Here is a 23,036-nt window from a genome sequence, read left to right as displayed (position 1 = left end):
AATATTGGTTCTAAATGGGAAAAGGCGAAAAATAACATTTGTCTTGCCCATCACAGACAGGCTCCTAAGAATAATCAAAGGAGATGCATGGCTTCAGTGACGGTGGGGATACTGCCGATATGAAAGATTTCTGGGGGCAAAGCTTGGAACCACGGGGGATCATAGGCAAAATGTTGCTCCAGTTTATCAGGTCGTTAACATTGTTCCACGTCAAGAAGCCACCCAAGTGCAAGAGGGGACAGAGAAGGGGTTGGTCGGTAACTCTGAACAGACAGGCTGGCAGCACACGAGGGGCCGGACAGAGTGGCCGTGCGGTTCTAGGCGTACAGTCTGGAGCCGAGCGACCCCTACGGTGGCAGGTTCGAATTCTGCCTCGGGCATGGATGTGTGTGATGCCCTTAGGTTAGTTAGAACCAAGTTCTAGGCGACTGATGACCTCAGAAGTTAAGCCGCATGGTGCTCAGAGCCATTTGAACCAGCACACGAGGATTGTCCGGGACAGGAGCGACTACCTTGTAAGAGTGGCAGCATTTCATGTTCGAAGGTGGCTATGTGATGGACAGCTACGTATGAGCCCTTCATTTCCTTAGTGGCGGTTGCTTGTTGGTTTCGAGCGTTTTCATGGGGAAGCCTGCTTCTAATTCCACCACAAAAGTACCTTTCTGAGTTGTACATTCTGGAGGACTATTGTGGCTGTTGTCATCATGGAACGGAAGTTGATGGTGAGCTCCCATCGCATCAGCTGTATTAAATCTTATTGTGGGACAAAGTGAATGAATTTATGTTGGTGCAGTTCAGTGTTGATAGCCCTCGCAGGAGCATGGATGCCTCAGCAATTCAGTGTTCCTTTGTTTACAATTTCTGAAAGGGAGTGCCAGTGGTAACCTGTGAGTATTTTGGGTGTTTCTGCTAACTGTGACTACTCACTGTGTGTGTGGCACCTTACTTTAAGCTCTTTTGGTGCTTAACATTCTGAGCTGGCAGTTAGTTTATCTAGTAATTTCATTTGTGTCCTCAAATGTTAAAAAGAAGAGGGGGAAAATGAACACTTTATCTCCTACATCTGCACTACGTTGTTAACCTGAAATTCACAATTAAGTGACTGGCAGAGGGTTCATCGAACCACCTTCAAGCTATTTCTCTATCGTTCCACTCTCGAACAGCCTTTGGGAAGAACGAACACTTAAATCTTTCCATGAGAACTCTGATTTCTCTTGCTTTATTGAGATGGTCATTTCTTCCTATGCAAGAGGGCATCAACAAAATATTTTCACACTCTGAGGAGAAAGTTGGTGATCGGAATTTCATGAGAAGATCCTGCCAGAACGAGAGACGCCTTTGTTTTAATAACTACACCCCAATTTATGTATAATATCTGTGCAGAAGTATTCTATAAGAGGGCGGACAAGTGTAGTGTAAGTGTCTTTAGCAGAATTGCATTTTCTGAGTGTTCTACCAATAAATCGCGGTCTTTGTTTTTCCCACAATATTATCTGTTCGATCTTTCCTATTTAAGTTATTCATAGTTATAACCTCTATGTATTTAGTTCAGCTGATAGCCTTTGGATGGTTCAAATGGCTCTAAGCACTACGGCACTTAACATATGAGGTCATCAGTTCCCTAGACTTACAACTACTTAAACCTAACTAACCTAAGGACAGCAGACACATCCATGCCCGAGTCAGGATTCGAACCTGCTACCGTAGTAGCAGCGTGGTCCCGGACTGAAGCGGTTAGAACCGCACGGTCACAGCGGCCGGCCAGCCTTTGTATTTGTGTACTTTATCGAGTAACCGAAATTTAGTGGATTCATTTTATTACTCATGTGGATGATCTAACGCTCTTCATCATTTACAGTAAATTTCCACTTTTCGCACCAAATAGATATCTGAAATTACAATGAAATCTAGACCTTTAGCTGCTTGCGGAGGTTGATAAATATCAACGGGGACAATTGAAAATGTGTGCTATGACCGCGACTCGAACCCAGGATCTCTTGCTTAGCGGTGGCGCAGTGGTTAGAACACTGGACTCGCATTCGGGAGGACGACAGTTCAATCCCGCGTCCGGCCTCCTGATTTAGGTTTACCGTTATATCCCTAAATCACTCCAGGCAAATGCCGGAATGGTTCCTTTCAAAGGGCACGGCCGAAATCATTCCCTATTTTTCCCTGATCCGAAGAGACCGATGACCTCGCTGTTTTTTTCTCCTTCCCAAAAAAATACGCTACATGTCTCCTGCTTACATGGCAGAGGCTCTATCCACCTGTGGTAACCGAAAACACAGAGAGAGTGCGACTGCAGGGACATATCACTCGCATGATCCCCGTGAGACCCACATTTCCAACTTACTGTCCACACACTGCATTTGTAGTGCCCCTGCCCACTATATTCATTGCTCACGGCAGTCAGTCTACCGATCCCCGTAAGTTCAGGCTATGTGAGTGCATCCGCACTGAAGAAGATCATTGACCGGCAAGCTTTATGTATATGAAGATGGTATCTGTTCTTTCGGACATGTCCGAACACGGGCATCACAATATCGTATCGATGGCAGAAAAATAAGTAAACTGTTTATCATTAGATCTACAATTCTGCTTCCACCGTTTTGCAATATATGTCAGTAGCGGGAAGTGGTGGTGCAGGTGTTAGCATTTACCTGTATAAACATAACACCATCAGAATATTAGTCCATTTGCGACTGGGTCATAAAGTTATTCTCAACTGAATATGCATAGTTACGAGCCCAATTCTGAACTTGCAGAGATTGGAGGTTTGAAGCCGCAAACCTGGATGGCGGGGGAAGAGAGGAGGTTTCTGAAGCTACTGAAAGAATCACAGGAGATCGTTATCGAAGTCGAGCACTGAAAGACAAAGGGCCACAGTACAGCGATAGTCATGTAAAGGTGGTTCTGCAGCATGGCAATGGTCGACCGAGTGCCGCAAGGCCTGGCTGACAGCAATTCAGGTGATATGAGAGAGCGCAAAATTGGATCTATTTACGGATTTCTTCAAAAGACGCTCAGTTCTTCTGCCGCGGGGTTCGTATGCCACCCGAAAGATGTAACGGTTACCTAACCTTGGAGACGGTTAGAACATTTAATGCCTGTCACCGTAATTCGTTTTGTTGATATAATTGTTTGTTGAACCTGCTTGCAGCCACGCCCAGTTGGTGTGGCTTTTACTGTTTCCTGGGAATTCTATATTTACGATTTCAAGCCTTGCTATTAATAATATAAATTTTTTAAATTTGTTTTTAACGAAGTGAGCCTGTTCCAGTTTCTAAGACTGTGAGAGCTATGATTCTTTTAACATTTTTTTAAAATTGTAATGATCATATGGTTGTTAAGAGATAAAGATGACGGAAGATGTGGTACCACTATCCAGGTGTTTTCTTTAAAGCTAACCGAACCCTAGTTGTGAGGTATCAGTTGTGTTTATGAACAATAAATGTTTCGCGTTTTTATCTTGCTTCACTGACGCCCACAGGCATTAGACAGGGATCCACTCAGCTAGCCACTACCCACCCATGTGTATGGCGAAAGGTTGGACAGCTTTCTGAGCTCGACCTGTCTTCAACAGCCACCCACCATAACGTCTAACGCCATGCACGATAAAATTCTCTCAAAGAGGCATGCGCTTGACTATGCAGGTATTGTGTGCATGGAAAGAGAATTGACTGCAATGCTCCCAGGTTTCTGTACCAGTTGCCATATAGTAAAATCGGGCTGTTGTCTCTCCTAGCAACTGACAACCCATGGGATGCTGCATATGGGGAGGACATTTCAGCTTCTCAGACTCTATACAAAAATTCTTCTCATCGACGATAATAGACAGTACAGTGGAAAATACAGTAACACAACGATCAGTCCAAAATGAATGATCGACTCCGCTATGGAGTGTGTTCTGTTTTGGAACTTGCTGCCAGATTAAATATATACGCCTAGTTAGGACTTGAACTCAGAAGTAACCGACTTGTAGAGATAGAAGTGAAGCGGTCAGGGCATCTCGTGCATGAAATGGGGAAGATATTGAATTCGAGCCTCACTACAGCACATTCTTCCAGAAAGTTACAATAGAGTGCACACATTGTGGAAAACAATCACTTAGCCTGTGGCAAAGTCGATGTTTCGTAATATCCCTTCTTCCATGAGTGATAGTGCAACAAGCACTGTAAAATTAAGCAAGTAGGGGAGAGGTGCTGGCAGAAGTGACGCCGGGGGACTCGGTTGAGGCGTTCTCGGCCGTGTCCTCGGAGAGTGAGGCTACACAGCTTAGATATGACAGATTTTAATCTGCCGGAAGGTTTTATGAAAATCAATTCTAAGTTATATGTATCTTTTTTTATGTTGGGATCTTGAATTGCAGAATGAAAAGCCGTTATTGAGTTGCTACAACGAAAAAATATCGCACTTTTGTAAATTCTAAATGACTGATGTGTGAGAGACAGAATTGCTAAATGAAGCTATTGGCTGGTTCGTCACGTAATACTCTGCTTCCTACCATTGCAGTCCTTCGCCACATTACTGACCGCATCTTGAGTTCTTAACGTTATACGAGTTTAAGAGGTACAAAAAGCTGCAAAAGATTACTTTGATCAGTCTAAACAAACTGATTTAATTTCTTTAAACATTACATGTTATAAATAACTGATAAATTAAATAGTTTTAATATTTTTTTGTCCAATAAGCCGAACTAGACCCTACTTCTGAACAGTCTGCCACGGCGCCTTTAGCAGCTATTAATGCTTCAGTCCGCCTAGGCACACTGTTAATACAGGATTTTGCAGTGCCCTGCAGTTGTGAGTGATGATACTAGACCCGAATATTTTTTCTGTGAGAAGATTTCCTGTGATAATTGTTTCCTCTGCCACTTGTCTTTTCACCAGCTCCCAAACATTTTCAGATGGATTCATATCAAGTGAGTTTCCTGGTCACAGTAATAATCGGACATTTTGTAGCTGTTTTTGGCGATCGTGCTGTGTGACGTGGAGCTTCTTCTTACATAAACACAAATGGATCTCCTTTAGGGCCCCATTCATCTACTCGATGTAATAGCCTCCTCCTTAACACCTCCTTGTACTGGTCTTGCTACAATGTTCTCTCAACCAAACGCAGATGTCCAGTGTCTTTGTCACAGACGATAGATCATATCACGACTCTGGTGGTACGTTCCACAGTCTGCACAATACAGTCGGGATGATGTTTGTTTCCAGAGCGCTTTCGTAATATCTGAGATATATTTAGCAAAATTTCAAATGTGGGCTCATCAGTAAAGCAGAGTTGAAACGAAATAATAAAAAAAAGAAACTATTACGATGTGATTCAGGAATGGCCTTGAACTCAGAAAATTTATTTATCACTATTGTGTGAAGGCGAATACTGTCTAATTTATTAATACTAGCTGATGCTATGCTTATGCTCCTTTGCACATTAGACGTTTTGACATGATAGCATCAGTTAATTTTGGCTTTCAGGCAGGCCTATGAGCCTTGAATTTCAGTTGCAATAGATTGCGTCTTTTACCCATTTCAGATGCAATAATGCCACTGTGTTCCAGCTTCATTTTAATTTCTGTTGTACAAGGAAACCAGTTTCCACGGTATATCTTTCTCAAGGACCGCTCAGATCTCGCTGGAAATATTTTTCCTCTCCCACACCTCTTCTTCCTTTGAAAGGCAGTTGCGCACCAGAATCTATTTTCTTCTTTACACGCCTTATGGATGATTCTGATATGCTCAATCATCGAGAGCTCTGACGATTTGAATACATATCTGTGCTTTAATCTTAAGAACTTTTTGAGGCATCAAATCATTTACTTTACCTGTGCTTTTCGCATGTTACTGTACCTAAGATTTCTCAGTAATCAATAAACTTTATCTTTAGAGGCTACAGAGGGTAAATACATCAGGAAACCGTTGATACTACACTCACAGTTCAAACACGTCAGCTGTTCCTGTTTTCAAAACTGTAACTGGCAACTGTTCATCGACGTCAGCCCACACAATAAAGATGCAGCAGAACCAATCAGCTCGCTTCATTCCATAACAGCTCTATAACAATATTTAACCTATTAAACAATGATAGGTTAGCCATGATAGAAACCCAGTTCCCAGAAATAGAAGCATCGTCAAAAAAATCAAATGCGTCGAAAAATACACTGGCGAAAAAAAGTCGCAGCAGAAAAGTTACTAGCGCAGAATAATGACATTTCGGGAATGCATTTGTCTAGGTAAGATATTTAAGTGATTAAGGTTACAAGATCAGAGGTTAATGTAAACGCGATATAAGCCATTGCAAATGTGAAATGCTGGTAGACTAATAACCGGTGTAACCGCCAGAATGTTGAATGCAAGCATGGAAACGTGCATGCATTTTGTTTTACAGGTGCCGTTTGTATTTCGAGTTGTCGTCCGATGATGTCCTACAAGTGGTCGATTGGAGACAGATCTGGTGATCTAGCACACCAAACCAACATTTCTACGCTATGTAGAACATGTTTCCCCTTTCCCCTCCCTCCCCCCCCCCCCCCCCCCCTCTTCCACTCGGCTGAAGTTCGTCCAAAAATGTATGTGAAATCTTATTGACTTAACTGATAAAGGTCATCAGTCCCTAAGCTTACACACTACTTAACCGAAATTATCCTAAGGATAAACACACACACCCATGACCGAGGGAGGACTCGAACCTCCGCCGGACCAGCCGCACAGTCCGTGACTGCAGAGCCCCAGACCGCTCGGGTAATCCCGCGCGTCTGGTATTCGTGAATGGCAGGCAGCACAATCAGTAGAATCGCCACACTGACGTACAAATTTGCAGTCAGGATGCATGGGATAAAAACGAGAGGGTTCCTGCTATCTTATGAAGTCGATTTCCAGACCATAACACCAGGTGTAAGCCCAGTGCGTCCAGCACGCAGACAGTTTGGTTGCAGGACCTTAACTTACCTCCATCTAATCAACACACAGCCATCATTGGCACCGAGGTAGAAGCAGCTTTAATGAGAAAACACGACAGACCTCCATCTTGCCCTCCAATGATCTCTCGCTTCACTCCATTGAAGTCCCAAAAAGCCATGGCTTCTAATCGCTACAGGGCGTCTGGCTTGGAGCTGTCCTTGAAATAACCAACAGCTCGTTGTGTCACTGTGGTGCCAACTGCTGCTCGAATTGCCGAATTCCCTCTTGGTAGTCCCACCTGGCCGTCTGGAGCCGGGGCTTTTTGCGACTGTAAGTTCTCGTGACCACCGCTACCAGCATACAGTGGCTACATTCCCGCCAGGTCTTCCTACACCAGAAGGTACAACCAGTTTCTCGTAGCCTTATTACAAGACCTCGTTCGAACTTTGGCGCCTTAAAGGCATTCTTGACTAACAAAAACTCACCACTTCCAGTCTAAAACGTAAATGACGGTCACTCCCATTATAAACCTGATTCACATCCTCATGTTTCCGCAGCTCATGATCTCGCAGCAGCGTTCTCGTTTCCCGAGCACGGGGTCCCGGGTTCGATTCCCGGCGGGGTCAGGGATTCTCACCTGGCTTGAGATGACTGGGTTTTTTGTGTCGTCTTCATCATAATCATTCATCCCCATTACGGTCGGGGAAAGGCAATGGCAAACCACCTACGCAACGACCTTAGCTAGTACAGCGGTGCGGGTCTCCCGCATCGTCCCCTACGCTCTGTCAAGTAGCACGGGACTTGATCATCATCATTCATCCTCATAGTGGCTTTACTAGCTCCACTCTTACGCAACTGGTCGAAATTAGAACGGAAATCATTTCTTAGATGTACAACACACTTAACAACTTTCGTGTAAGTCACACAACTCCTTATTACTGCGATTTCTTTTTCCGTCAGTGTAGTATGGCCAGGGGTTGTATGTACCTTCACACCACCCACGTCTTTGTATATTTACGACCCGAGAAGGCACTGGTTCCGTTCATGTAAACATTTCGTTTGTGAAGGATGCGGAAATTGTAAATCTCAGCTGTCAACTGTCCCTTGTTGGCCACGGTTCCCGCTGGCCCGAACTGTCCGCGACGTCAGCGGGCTGGCAGTACCAGCAGGGGCGGGCTGCCTGCAGACGGCCGTGTTTTGCCGCCCCTTAGGCGACCCGGGCCGGCCACGACGGCTTCTGTAGCGCCGCACATTGTGAGGCGGGATTTACGGCCCTGCCGCTCCCCACACACCGCCGTAATCGTCTTAAGGCGCGGCGCAGGGCGAGCCGGCCGGCCCCGGGCCGGGATTACGGAGGCTCCGCTACCCCGCAGAAACACCCCGCTGGAATCTTCCTCCCAGAGGTTAAGGGACCACGCGGGACGCCAGTATTAGGCCACCAATTACTGCAACAATGAGTACCGCAGATAAATTTGGTTGCGTCAGTCAAATTAAGCACCAAACACCACCTCCGCCCCATCTTCACTCACTCTCTCTCTCTCTCTCTCTCTCTCTCTCTCTCTCTCTCTATGTCTCTCGATGACCATCATGATTTAAGTGGAAGTCGGCCTTAGCATTTATAATGTGGAAGACGTTGTGAAGTTCTTAGTGTTCCGTCCATTACGAGTTCCTCCAGTTCCACTGTGTAATATCACTTTCTAAAACAATATTCTTTGTACGTGTGTAAAAATCCAATGACTCGATTAACAGTCAGAGATTTCATGTGTTAATTCTTCTGTAATAATAGAAGGCGCAGTCTTCAGATTTTTTAGAGGATACCTACGAGAAGCTTGGCTGTTCGCGTTTGTCTTTCCTGTTCCATGCGTCAGAGTGTAACTATCGTGGGCTGTAGCTATTAATGATTTCTAATATAAGGAACTGATTCTGAGCTACCAACGTGTTGCATCTTTATTACATCCACAAGATCATAGGTTTATGCGAATATGTATTGCGTTACAATTTCTTTAGCTTTTTTCGCAGGCCAGACACAACAATTAGATGTGGAATCGACCCACCATAGGCGTCATTTTATTAGTAATTTACGAATTTCATTAATGCTTATCGTACAACCAGACCCCACCGACATTAAGAGAAGAAATCTGAGATTTTTTAAAAATTAATCATGCTGCATAGAGCGGCTATCAAATCGCGGTATGCAATTTACATTTTCTAAAATTCCGTTGATCCACTTTCTCTCCTGAGCTACTTCCGAAACCGATCTGAAACACTTACAGGCTTCCTTCACGTAGTTTTATTTGAAATACTTGACTGATCGGAGGTGGAAGCCAACTCACAGAAACCACACGACAAAAATAGTCCTGTTTATATTTTCGTTCACATGCTGTATAATGTCTTTAAAACTTAAAATTGACGCTGCGGTAGGAGCACGTGGAAGCAAACAATGTTACATCTCGTAATCTTAAAGTTTCAATCAAGTCGCACAGGTGTGCGAACTGTTCGGTGTACAAAGGTGGAACTGGTGTCTTTGTGTTGAGCAGGAGCTGTGCTGAGTTTTTACTTTTCTTTACGACAAAGTATTTAACATACTGTATGGAAGGAAAATTTACGAAAATTGATTTCCTAAAGACGATTATGAATCAGGACTCCTTTTTTTGCTTTCAAAGTTGTCTCGATGTATAATACGAGTATAAATGAATATTTTCATCTGATCCGAATCCGAACTTGGCAGTTGAACAGCTATACGGTCGGCGTTGACTTCATTACGAGAAACAGACTTCTAGATTTGTAATTTACAAGTTACTGCTTTTACCGATAAGGTACAAGGTAGTATCTTTTGTCCTCACGAAAAATTATGGCTAGAGAAATGTCCGTAGAGAGAGCGCAGAATATTTGCAACGGTAAATTACGATGTGGATGTTCAACGAAAAATACCTGCTTCCTTAAGGGTGATCATTTACGGAGTGTCGGATCTTCCATTGTGCAATATTATCGTAAATGTGACGTTTCTAGCCTCATCACAGAAAATGAATCTATTTTTATAACCCATACAGCTTTTTCCCTCAGAGTTTCTAGTTTGCGTGATTTTCTCGCTGCTTCTTCATTCTCGAACGTCTCCTTACCTATAAGCAGGGATCCATTTTTTTCTTGAGCTACGCAGACAGCCTGACAAGTATTTCACTCGACTCACCAGCATCGATCCCGTGCCCATAAAATGACGTCGAACTTTGCTTCATAACATTTGACGAAATTGCTTTTGCCATTTTCAATAACTCGCAACAATCAATTCTAATAACAACAAAACTTAGTAACTACGACAAGAAGAAAGAAGTAATAAGCGAGTAAAAAACCACAGCACATTATGAACGATCACCCACAATACCAGGCTGCCTAAACCTGAAGCCTGTTGTAAGCGGAAGGCTTTGTAACTTTGATAATAATGGGAGTGAAAGTCTGGGTCTATTTGTCACATGTGGTTACTGTGGCCTTGTGTCTTCGTAATTTGGAAAAGGCAGGCAGCGATGTTTCTCTTCATGATTTTTCTTCATGATTCCGTAGTGACACTGTCTTTAATTAAAAGCTTGTGTTTCTCTTTTTGATTTTTGTACGGTCATAGTATTACCTAAGTGATTCACGTCTCCATTAAAATCGTTGTACATCCGCATCACAATAATACAACAAGGCAAGAGGCAACGAAAAATAATCCATTGATATTATAGAGATAATAAGTGTAAATATACTGATTGTTCTCAAGTGATTTTTGATATAATCGTGTGGATGTGTGCTGGGTGCCAAAACTTTGCCGCAGTGGTAATACCGGTTACCGTTACATCATTTAATTTAAGTGCTCTCGAGCTCGGTTGGCTTGCAATTGGATGTGTGACTATCCGGTCTACCGAGTGCTTATGGGAAACGGAGTGCCCTCAGCCCTTGTGAGGCCAGTTGAGGAGTTACTTGATAGGGAAGTAGCAGTTCTGGTCTCGAAAACCGAAAACGGCCGGCAGACCGTTCTGCTGGCCACATGCTCCCCTGCCTATCTCCTTCCGACCCCCCCCCCCCCCCCCCCCCTCAAATACGCATCCAGTAACGCCTGTGGACTGAGATGAGACAAAGGTCGGTCGGCATCGTTGGGCCTTCAACGCGTTTTCGGTCGTAGTTTAAATACAATTGGTTCCGTAAGGTAGATATCAATCCTGTTTTATCACAGGGGTTTGGGAGCGGTCGTGCCTTAGTGTTTATCGAAGCCTTGGGCTGTGGCAAGGACTGCTGATGGTAGTTTGCGGGAGCCACATTCTAGACGATGGATTTCTTGTATCAGACACAAATTGCGCAAAATGATACACTCAATACTCAGATATTTGCTTCAGTTTTCTATCCCTCTGAACTCGGCTTATTCAACTGGAAATTTACCTATTAGTCACAGTTATTGTTCAGTTTTGCAGCACCAGTAGGAGAAATATAAATCCAATAAAAGAGTTCCTAGAGCAGGTATCTGTGGACGTCCTCTAATAGTTGAGAAGAGCGTAGAGAATCGCTTAGTGTTGAAGTTCAGCGGAAGTAAGTGTCATACCTTCCGACAGATTATATCCAAAACGAAGATGCTTTATCACCTGTAATGTTTATTTAACATCCTAGTGTTCACCTTGTATAGAATAATAATTAGAGCGTAAAAATCTCCCGGCCGCTGTGGCCGAGCGATTCTAGGCGCTTCAGTCCGGAACCGCGCTGCTGCTACGGTCGCAGGTTGGAATCCTGCCTCGAGCATGGATGTGTGTCATGTCCTTAACAACGTGCTGACATGATGAAAGTTTCCAACCGATTTCTCATACACAAACAGCAGTGGTCCGGCGTTGCCTGGTGAAACGTTGTTGTGATGCCTCGTGTAAGGAGGAGAAATTCGTACCATCACGTTTCCGACTTCGATAAAGGTCGGATTGTAGCCTATCGCGATTGCAGTTTATCGTATCGTGACATTACTGCTAGCGTTGGTCGAGATCCAATGACTGTTAGAAGAATATGGAATCGGTGGGTTCAGGAGGGTTATACGGAACGCCGTGCTGAATCCCAATGGCCTCGTATCACTAGCAGTCGAGATGACAGGCATCTTATACTCACGGCTGTAATGGATCTTGCAGCCACGTCTCGATCCCTGAGTAAACAGATGAGGACGTTTGCAAGACAACAACCATCTGCACGAACAGTTCGACGACGTTTGCAGCAGCGTAGACTATCAGCTTGGAGACCATGGCTGCAGTTACCCCTGCCGCTGCATCACAGACAGGAGCGTCTGCGATGGTGTACTCAACCGCGAACCTGGGTGCACGAATGGCAAAACGTCTGTTTACAGCATCATGATGGTCGCATCCGTGTCTGGCGACATCGCGGTGAACGCACATTGGAAGCGTGTATTCGTAATCGGCATATTGGCGTACCACAAGCGTGTTGGTATGCTGTGCCATTGGTTACACATCTCGGTCATCTCTTGTTCGCATTGACGGCACTGTGAACAGTGAGCATTACATTTCAGATGTGTTACGACCCGTGGCTCTACCCTTTATTCGAGCCCTGCGAAACCCTACATTTCAGCAGGATAATGCACGACCGCATGTTGCAGGTCCTGTACGGGCCTTTCTGGATACAGAAAATGTTCGACTGTTGCCCTGGCCAGTAGATTCTCCAGATCTCTCACCAATTGAATACGTCTGGCCAATCGTGGGCGAGCAACTGCCTCGTCACAATACGCCAGTCACTACCCTTGATGAACTGTGGTATCGTGTTGAAGCTGCATGGGCAGCTGTACCTGTACACGCCATCCAAGCTCTGTTTGACTCAATGCCCAGGCGTATCAAGGCCGTTATTACGGCCAGAGGTGGTTATTCTGGGTACTGATTTTTCAGGATCTATGCATCGAAATTGCGTGGAAACGTAATCACATGCCAGTTCTAGTATACTATATTTGTCCAATGAATACCCGTTTATCATGTGCACTTCTTCTTGGTGTAACAATTTTAATGGCCAGTAGTGTTTCTTGAAAATGATGGTTTCACAGTCTCTATCTGTACATTTCTGATTCTTATCTTCTTGCTTTTATCGTCGAATCTTTCATATTGTGGCCTGCCAGTTTGAAGACGCGTAAAATGTGAACATGCATCACATGGGCAATTACCGGCTATGAGGAGCTTCCACTGTCCCACACCATAGCGTTCATGAGACCGTATTTATTTAGTTACATAAAACAGTTCACAACTTATTCAAAGTTAATCACAAATTTCGTGTTGTTCATTTGGACATTGTTTCAACTGCAAGTATACTGCCCCGTCCATAATTGCCGCGAAACGATCCTTGTCTATTCAGCTGAGCATTTCGCAGTCAATCATCGGTCTCCCGCCGTTCCTGTTAATCAATTTCACACGCTATTTTCAGCGCTGAGCACCACCGCGACACGCGAAAGCAACGAGCAACTGTGTCGCACCATCACGATCTCGCACCGGATTCCTTCTATCGATAGTGCGCTTTTAATTCCTGTTCATGCTCTCACAGGAGAGGATATTAAATGAAATGAAACGAAATAAATAGACAAGAAAACAATTATTACTTACATTCGGCTTACATCGTGACATGCGGTCTCTATTTCTGCCATGACTGTACCACTTACTTAAAAGACTGAACCATGCAATGGTTTGGTATAGTTAGAATAGTTATAGGGTTTTGCAAAACTTTATTTATTTATTCACCATGCGATGAACATCCTTTTAATTGAAATTCTGCTTCTAACGGAAATTTCAGTTCTATCATTGTAGCTTACACGAAATGGGCAACGTGAGATCACCCAAGTTAAGCGCTGTTGGGCATGGCCGGCTCTTGGATGGGTTACCATTCAGCCACCATGCGCTGATGTGTGACCGTTACATTTTGTCGTCTTCTATTACAAGAAATTGTGGGGATAATGGCGTTCCATGTACCGTCCAACTACTAGCCACTATCGTGATCTATCAGACATTCCGCCAGGCGTATTTCCACTGATTCTTTGATAATGGAGACACAAAAAGATGTTGCTTTCGTCAGAATCAAAGTTATATCATACTCTACTCAATGTCTAGTGGAAGTACGGTGTTAGGCAATGGCGGATTGCTAGATTGCAGAAGGCGAGAGCAGCGTTGATGTTCATTGCAGCGTTCTTTCATAGTGCCTGTGGTCAGTTCTATGTAAGCCATACCACGCTGACAAAACCCTCCGCAGAAACTGGTCTATCTCCACTGATCCACAAAGGTCTGCAATTTAGATAGGGGCAGAAAATCACTTTCACCTGAAATTTACAGATGATTCTTGCTGTATTAAACATAATTTTGCCCACGAAAGGAAGAACAGCTTAAGATTTTTTCGGCGTGTTCTCTTCTCTGTTCATTTCCCGATTCTTAGTTTTAGCTGACAGTATCCTGTTAACCTGCTGCCCAGAATATCCATTTTTTCTTAATACCGTCTTTAGGTGGACGAGTTCTTTAGGTAAACTATCCAGATCTCAGGCATCGTGATCTCTGTGAACGAGTGTTTCTAGAACGCTCATAATTTGCGATGGGTGAGGACAGCTTGAAGCTTGCAAATACAAACCAGTATGACTGGGCTTACGACAAACTGAATTCTCCAGAGAGCCTTCATCCTTTCGACTAACAAACACATCCAAGAGAGGCAGACAACCATCTTTCTCAATTTCCATAGCGAATCGAGTGTTGCTACGAACAGTGCTGAGGTGGTGAAGAAACTCCACCAATTTGTTTGCTCCATGAGGCCACACTATGATAGTGTTGTCCGCATACCTCCAAAATACAGTTTGTTTAAGGGCAGCTGAGTCAAGTGCTATATCCTCGAATACCTCCATAAAAAGGATCATCAAGGGAGGCAGAGGGTGCCCATGGCGACGGGGTTAGTCTACAGTCTATTGAAAGCATTCTCGGTTTAACATAAAGTAGGTTGAGGATAGAGCACCTTTGTAAATGGTTCAAATAGCTCTGACCACTATGGGACTTAACATCTGAGGTCATCAGTCTCCTAGAACTACTTAGCCGGCCGATGTGGCCGTGCGGTTCTAGGCGCTTCAGTCTGGAACCGCGTGACCGCTACGGACGCAGGTTCGAATCCTGCCTGGGACATGGATGCGTGTGATGTCTTTAGGTTGTTAGGTTTAAGTAGTTCTAAGTTCTAGGGGGACTGATGACCTCAGATGTTAAGTCCCATAGTGCTCAGAGCCATTTTAGAACTACTTAAACCTAACTAACCTAAGGACATCACACACATCTATGCCCGAGGCAGGATTCGAACCTGCGACCGTAGCGGTCCCGCGGTTCCAGACTGTATCGCGTAGAACCGCTCGGCCACTCCGGCCGGCTACCTTTGTAAAAAGTGATACTACATGGAAGCTAACAAACGGTTAGAACTGCTTCGACGGAGACCACAAGTCTGTCGATAAATTCTCTGAGCTACGGATGTGATGTGAGCATTTGCCCACCAACGGTCTAAGCAAAAAAAGCTAGATGATTTGATAATTCATATGTAGGAGCTCCGATGTTTCGCACTATTGGACGTAATGGAACACTTTCCTTATGAATTATGGAAGGCCATATAGTCTAGATGGTATACAACCATGTGCTCTTAACCTCTTGAAGACTTCTTGAGGTAATGAGGAGGCATTCAGTAGTGCAAAAGTTTCCGTTGCATACGCCCTGTGGGATCGTAATAGATTCTCCTAGAGGTAGAGTCACATAACAAAGCATACATCTTATCGTCGTATACATTACGAGCTAACGAAACGGTTGCATTACCTTCGTCACCCTTCAGTATCACCACATCAGTGTCCTCTTGTAGATTTCGTAGTGCTGCCCTTTCTGAGGAGGACCTACGTTGCGGAGGACCTTTCAAAAGATCGCGGCAAGTTTCCCTTCTTATTTATTCTTTTGACTTCCACTACCGGCACTCTACATATAGCTATGAAAACCCTCCGAAAACTTGGTCAGAACCGGGAGATTGGGATTACTTCCGGGACAATTTTACAGACTGTACCAGCAAAAAGGAAAATTTATTGTGTGTGTGTGTGTGTGTGTGTGTGTGTGTGTGGGTGGGTGGGTGGGTGGGTGCGTGTGTGTATGTGCGTCTGTGTGTTTGTGTGTTGCACGTGACCATGCACGTGTGTCACTGGGAATGTGTAATTCCCTCTGACCCACTCCGGCGCCTGTGTAATGTGCGGTATATCAAACAGACTGCCCTGCTTCTTGGAAAAGAGAATGAAACATTTCTGTTAGGTACACTCGGAAACACTCTGTAAATGGCTGCCCAATTACGTGCCGTGTTCGCTGTGTATATATGTGGGATTTATCCAGTCGCAAGTCGAGTTATTGTATCCGCGCCTAGTGGCTCCGTTTTACTGTTTGCTCATTTTCCCCGAAAAACAATGAAGTATAACGTGAAGGCTACGTGCAATACACCGCGGCGCCAAAGATTGGAGGACTCGTTTATGAAGAAGGTGATACATAAACTGTGCACTGATTGTCCGTGTGATGTACATGGATCTTCAAATGAGCAAATATAAGCGTTTCAGTAGTCAACGTAACGACTGAGAGAGAATCCCTCTTTGTAGTTAAGCTTTCATAATTACCATGTTCCTCGCACTGCCATAGTCTACTTTTACCTCTCTCGCACTGTTTCGTTTCCTCTCATTTATTCATAGTATATCCTACTGCCATTGTCTTCTCAATCACTTACACTGCCTCCATTTTTCTTTCCCGCTGCCAATCTCTCCAACATATCTATGTTGTTGTTGTTGTTGTGGTCTTCAGTCCTGAGACTGGTTTGATGCAGCTCTCCATGCTAATCTATACTGTGCAAGCTCCTTCATCTCCCAGTACCATCCTTCTGAATCTGCTTAGTGTATCCATCTCTTGGCCTCCCTCTACGATTTTTGCCCTCCACGCTGCCCTCCAATGGTAAATTTGTGATCCCTTGATGCCTCAGGACATGTCCTACCAACCGATCCCTTCTTCTAGTCAAGTTGTGCCACAAATTTGTCTTCTCCCCAATCCTATTCAGTACCTCCTCATTAGTTACGTGATCTACCCACCTAATCTTCAACATTCTTCTGTACCACCACATTTCGAAAGCTTCTATTCTCTTCTTGTCCAAACTGTTTATTGTCCATGTTTCACTTCCATACACTCCATACAAATACTCCACTCCATACAAATACTCCATACAAATACTCCATACAAATACTTTCATACATACTCCATACAAATACTTTCAGGAAGACTTCCTCACATGTAAGTCTATACTCGATGTTAACAAATTTCTCTTTTTCAGAAACGCTGTCCTTGCCATTGCCAGTCTACATTTTATATCGTCCCTACTTCGACCATCATCAGTTATTTTTCTCCTCAAATAGCAAAACTCCTTTACTACTTTAAGTGTCTCATTTCCTAATCTTCTTCACTCAGCATCACCCGACTTAATTCGACTACATTCCATTATCATCGTTTTGCTTTTGTTGATGTTCATCTTCTACCCTCCTTTCAAGACGCTGTCCATCCCGTTCAACTGCTTTGCCAATTCCTTTTCTGTCTCTGACAGAATTACAATGTCATCGGCGAACCTCAAAGCTTTTATTTCTTCTCCCTGGATTTTAATACCTACTCCAAATTTTTCCTTTGGTTCCTTTACTACTTGCTCACTATACAGATTGAATAACATCGGGGAGAGGCTACAACCCTGTCTAACTCCCTTCCCAACAGCTGCTTCCCTTACATGCCCCTCGACTTTTACAAATGCCATCTGGTTTCTGTACAAATTATAAATAGCCTTTCGCTCCCTGTATTTTACCCCTGCCACATTTAGAATTTGAAAGAGAGTATTCCAGTCAACATTGTCAAAAGCTTTCTCTATGTCTACAAATGCTGGAAACGTAATCTTTCTTCTAAGATAAGTCGTAAGGTCAGTATTGCCTCACGTGTTCCAACATTTCTACGGAATCCAAACTGATCTTCCCCGAGATCGGCTTCTACCAGTTTTTCCATTCGTCTGTAAATAATTCGCGTTAGTATTTTGCAGCTGTGACTTATTAAACTGATAGTTCGGTAATTTCTGTCAACACCTGATTTCTTTGGGATTGGAATTATTATATTCTTCTTGAAGTCTGAGGGTATTTCGCCTGTCTCGTACATCTTGCTCACCAGATGGTAGAACTTTGTCAGGACTGACTCTCCCAAGGCCGTCAGTAGTTCTAATGGAATGTTGTCTACTCCCGGGGCCTTTCCACACAGGTCTTTCAGTGCTCTATCAGAGTCTTGACGCAGTATCGTATCTCCCATTACATCTTCATCTACATCCTCTTCCATTTGCATAATATTGTCCTCAAGTACATCGCCATTGTATAGACCCTCTATCTACTCCTTCCACCTTTCTGCTTTCCCCTCTTTGCTTAGAGCTGGGCATCCATCTGAGCTCTTGATATTCATACAAAGAGCTCTCTTTTCTGCGAAGGTATTTTCCTGTAGGCTGTATCTATCTTACCCCTAGTGAGATGAGGCTCTACGTCCATACATTTGTGCTCTAGCCATGCCTGCTTAGCCATTTCGCACTTCCTGTCGATGTCATATTTGAGACGTTTGTAATCAAGGATTTCTCCTAGCCCTCGTCTTTTTACCTACTTGATCCTCTTCTGCCTTCACTACTTCATCCCTTAGAGCTAACCATTCTTCTTCTGCTGTATTTCTTTCCCCCTTTACTGTCAATTGTTCCCTTATGCTCTCCCTGAAACTCTGTACAACCTATGGTTTATTCAGATTATCCAGGTCCCATCTCCTTAAATTCCCACCTTTTTGCAGTTTCTTCAGTTTTAATCTACAGTTCATAACCAACAGATAGTGGTCAGAGTCCACATCTGCCCCTGGAAATGTCCTACAATTTAAAACCTGGTTCCTAAATCTCTGTCTTACCATTATACACTCCTGGAAATGGAAAAAAGAACACATTGACACTGGTGTGTCAGACCCACCATACTTGCTCCGGACACTGCGAGAGGGCTGTACAAGCAATGATCACACGCACGGCACAGCGGACACACTAGGAACCGCGGTGTTGGCCGTCGAATGGCGCTAGCTGCGCAGCATTTGTGCACCGCCGCCGTCAGTGTCAGCCAGTTTGCCGTGGCATACGGAGCTCCATCGCAGTCTTTAACACTGGTAGCATGCCGCGACAGCGTGGACGTGAACCGTATGTGCAGTTGACGGACTTTGAGCGAGGGCGTATAGTGGGCATGCGGGAGGCCGGGTGGACGTACCGCTCAATTGCTCAACACGTGGGGCGTGAGGTCTCCACAGTACGTCGATGTTGTCGCCAGTGGTCGGCGGAAGGTGCACGTGCCCGTCGACCTGGGACCGGACCGCAGCGACGCACGGATGCACGCCAAGACCGTAGGATCGTACGCAGTGCCGTAGGGGACCGCACCGCCACTTCCCAGCAAATTAGGGACACTGTTGCTCCTGGGGTATCGGCGAGGACCATTCGCAACCGTCTCCATGAAGCTGGGCTACGGTCCCGCACACCGTTAGGCCGTCTTCCGCTCACGCCCCAACATCGTGCAGCCCGCCTCCAGTGGTGTAGCGACAGGCGTGAATGGAGGGACGAATGGAGACGTGTCGTCTTCAGCTATGAGAGTCGCTTCTGCCTTGGTGCCAATGATGGTCGTATGCGTGTTTGGCGCCGTGCAGGTGAGTGCCACAGTCAGGACTGCATACGACCGAGGCACACAGGGCCAACACCGGGCATCATGGTGTGGGGAGCGATCTCCTACACTGGCCGTACGCCTCTGGTGATCGTCGAGGGGACACTGAATAGTGCACGGTACATCCAAACCGTCATCGAACCCATCGTTCTACCATTCCTAGACCGGCAAGGGAACTTGCTATTCCAACAGGACAATGCACGTCCGCATGTATCCCGTGCCACCCAACGTGCTCTAGAAGGTGTAAGTCAACTACCCTGGCCAGCAAGATCTCCGGATCTGTCCCCCACTGAGCATGTTTGGGACTAGATGAAGCGTCGTCTCACGCGGTCTGCACATCCAGCACGAACGCTGGCCCAACTGTGGCGCCAGGTGGAAATGGCATGGGAAGCCGTTCCACAGGACTACATCCAGCATCTCTACGATCGTCTCCATGGGAGAATAGCAGCCTGCATTGCTGCGAAAGGTGGATATACACTGTACTAGTGCCGACATTGTGCATGCTCTGTTGCCTGTGTCTATGTGCCTGTGGTTCTGTGAGTGTGATCATGTGATGTATCTGACCCCAGGAATGTGTCAATAAAGTTTCCCCTTCCTGGGACAATGAATTCACGGTGTTCTTATTTCAATTTCTAGGAGTTTATAATCTATGTGAAACCTGTCAGTATCTCCAGGCTTCTTCCATGTATACAGCCTTCTTTTATGATTCTTGAACCAAGTGTTACCTAGGATTAAGTTGTGCTCTGAGCAAAATTCTACCAGGCGGCTTCCTCTTTCATTTCTTAGCCCCAATCCATATTCACCTGCTATGTTTCCTTCTCTCCCTTTTCCTACTACCGAATTCCAGTCACCCATGACTATTAAATTTTCGTCTCCCTTCATTATCTGAATGATTTCTTTTATCTCGTCATACATTTCTTCAATTTCTTCGTCATCTGCAGAGCTAGTTGGCATATGAACTTGTACTAGGCATGGGCTTCGTGTCTATCTTGGCCACTATAATACGTTCACTATGCTGTTTGTAGAAGCTTACCCGCACTCCTGTTTTTTTATTCATATATAGGTAGCTCAAAAATTCTGTTGGTCCAACTTTTTTTCCCCTATACTCTCTGTTTAAAAGGTCGGTAAAAAACACGCCATCTGCTGTAACTACTTGTTGAAGTTCGCCCGTCTTGGAGGGTCTCTACTCCCCTCACCCCCCAGTCAACACCAAGCTTACATATGTGCTCTACTCTTCTGTATTTTTCACTTTCACTGTCTCCTCTCTCTTTCTCTCACACTGTCATTGGCTCCTCTCCCTTCCACCATCACTGTCTCTCTGCTGCTCTCTTACAGTACAATTCTGCCCGAATATGTTTACATGCCACAGGTTTCTCTGCGGAAGCGGAAAGTGGATTGAGGCTGCTGGTTCCCCTCTTTTCTGTCAGAGCCTTTTAAAATAGAAGACATTCACCTTTGTTGTACTCCAACAGGAGCATTTTTCCGCCGATTTCCTTCTTTTCCACGCTAAAGCAATGCTTGCTGCTCGTACAGGGTGATCGGAAATTGCCGTTACAAACTCCAAGGACTTGTAGAAGGCAGTAAGTACAGAATATTTTAAATATGATCCCATGTCCGCTCTACGATGGTTTTAGTTCAGATGTGTAACGCGTCCACATCTGTTGAGGGAAAGAGAAACGTCTAGGAGGTCCTTGGCCTGGTATGCAGCGGAGCACACAGGATGACGTGTGCTACGTCAGACGGTCACCTGACGTCACTTGGCGTCTGCCTTGGTGCGCCACCTACTCAATGCCTGTGTGTCTCCTGTAGATTGCTGCATTTCACACAAATCTCCCGAACCACGTCTCTAAAAGTCTTTCTGTCAGTGGCGTTCTGAATATGCGCTACAACATGACTATTTCCTTTTTCGGGGCCTAAACCCAGAACCCTCGGTTCGAACGGTCATAAGCCTCAAAAGTTCCGGAAGTCGACATACCGTACATCTGTCCACCATAGTCGGCAACCACTTGCCGTCTTCTTCATCCGCCGAGTGAGGTAGTGCAGTGATTAGCGCACTGGACTCAAATTTGGGAGGTCGACAGTTCAAAACCGCATCCGACCATCCAGGTTTAGGTTTCTTTTATCTCCATAAATCCTGGAATGGTTCCTTTGGAAGATACTTTAATGACATCGATGTCGAAGGGGCGTTAACCACTAACTTCGTCCTCCTCCTCTTCATCCACAATGGCGAGCTTCAGTCCATGTGCTCACTTTGGCACACCGCAGACCAAGTGGCGACAGTAGCTCGGAGTCCACTGTTCCTGTCGGCCTCGTCTGTAGACCCACTCCACGTCTCTTCTCACGTGGCACGCACAGAAGGATTCGCCGTCGCTGACCAGAGACAACTATATAAGCATTACCAACTGTCGTCTTTGGCAACACTACCCAAGCGCCTCGAATATGAATAATCGTCCATACATCACTGTTCAAGAACGTGTTCCCTAGACTGTCGTCGAATTTCTATTCCTTTTTTCTCTCTTGATTGTTCCTCGAACTCGTCTGATGCTACCCAGTACATATCCCTCTCCTGTGCCAACCTCTTCAGCTCATAGTAACACAAATAACGTCCTTCATTGTTTTGCCATCCTCTACCGTTTTTACATCTACAGCTGTCTCTAGTACCATTGTAGTTAGTCATTAATGTCGCAACAGAAGTTCTACCAAAATGTTCCTTGTTCCTGGCAATGTTTCCTCATATTCCGTCCCTCACCGATTCTGTGGAGACCGAGTCTACTCATATTTTAACACCCTTCTGCAGCACCATATTTCGAATACTCAGATTATCTTTCCTGTTTTCCCACTGTCTGTGAGTCAATTTCACACAAATCTGTGCACCAAACTTACATTCTCAGAAATGACTGCATTGGCTTACAACCGATGTTTGCACAGGCGGTCATTTTTGGCCAAAAATGATTTCTTTTCCCATTCCAGTGCACCACTGCACTTTCTGTCTCCGTCTTGAGGTCCGCCCATTATGACTTTATTCACATCCAGCGTAGTGTAGTTCATCTACTTTGTGTACTTTCTGCTCTTCAATTTTGATGTTAAGTTTATCGATAATCGTGGCTGCTGTTCAGTACCTTTGTCGCTTTGTCTCAGTCTACAGTGAGAGCTCAGACTGTTCATTCCATTCCACAGCTAATGTAACTCTTCCACAGATTCACTGACAATAGGAATGCCACCAGCGAACGTAATCATTGGCGTCCCCTTACTATGATTTTTAATCCCACTCCTGAGCTCTCATTTTATTTCGGTAAAGGCTTCTTCGACATATAGAGTCAACAGGAGGGCCAAAATTCTACCTCGCCCTCTTATACAGTTTCTAAACCGAGCAT

This window comes from Schistocerca gregaria, chromosome 2, assembly GCF_023897955.1.
Source record: "Schistocerca gregaria isolate iqSchGreg1 chromosome 2, iqSchGreg1.2, whole genome shotgun sequence".
Taxonomy (NCBI): Eukaryota; Metazoa; Arthropoda; class Insecta; order Orthoptera; family Acrididae; genus Schistocerca; species Schistocerca gregaria.
This window is presented reverse-complemented; position numbering follows the sequence as displayed.